Source organism: Triticum aestivum, chromosome 1A, assembly GCF_018294505.1.
Source record: "Triticum aestivum cultivar Chinese Spring chromosome 1A, IWGSC CS RefSeq v2.1, whole genome shotgun sequence".
Classification (NCBI taxonomy): Eukaryota; Viridiplantae; Streptophyta; class Magnoliopsida; order Poales; family Poaceae; genus Triticum; species Triticum aestivum.
This window is the reverse complement of record NC_057794.1, coordinates 539,985,223-539,985,940: the sequence shown is the minus strand read 5'-3', so window position 1 is coordinate 539,985,940 and position 718 is coordinate 539,985,223.

Sequence of the window (718 nt, the reverse complement as noted above, 5' to 3'; positions counted from 1 at the left end):
CGGAACGGGCTTGTGCCACATCACGCTCCTCCTCCAGGGCGTCCAAGTTGTCCTGCCGATCGAGCTCGGCTTCTCTTTCTTCGTACATGCGCACTCTAGGTGAGTCATGAATTATGTCACAGGGCAGAACTGCCTCTGCGCCGTACACCATAAAAAATGGTGTGTATCCGCTGGTGCGATTTGGCATGGTCCGCAGCCCCCATAGCACGGAGTCGAGCTCCTCTACCCAGTGTGTGTTAGATTCCTTGAGGGACCGCACTAGTCTGGGTTTAATGCCGCTCATGATAAGACCATTTGCACGTTCGACCCGGCCGTTGGTTTGTGGGTGATAGACGGAAGCATAATCGAGCTTGATGCCCATGTTTTTGCACCAGAGTTTTACCTCGTCGGCGGTAAAGTTTGTACCGTTATCGGTTATGATGCTGTGGGGGACGCCATAACGGTGTACAACCCCGGATATGAAGTCTATCACAGGTCCAGATTCGGCCATTTTAACAGGCTTGGCTTCTATCCATTTGGTGAATTTATCCACCATGACCACTAAGTATTTTTTCCTATCGGTCCCAGCTTTAAGGGGTCCGACCATGTCAAGCCCCCAGACCGCAAAAGGCTAGGTGATGGGTATAGTTTGGAGTGCGGTGGGTGGCATATGGCTTTGGTTGGCAAAAAGTTGGCAACCAGCGCATCGTTGGACTAGGTCCTGAGCGTCTGCCCGGGC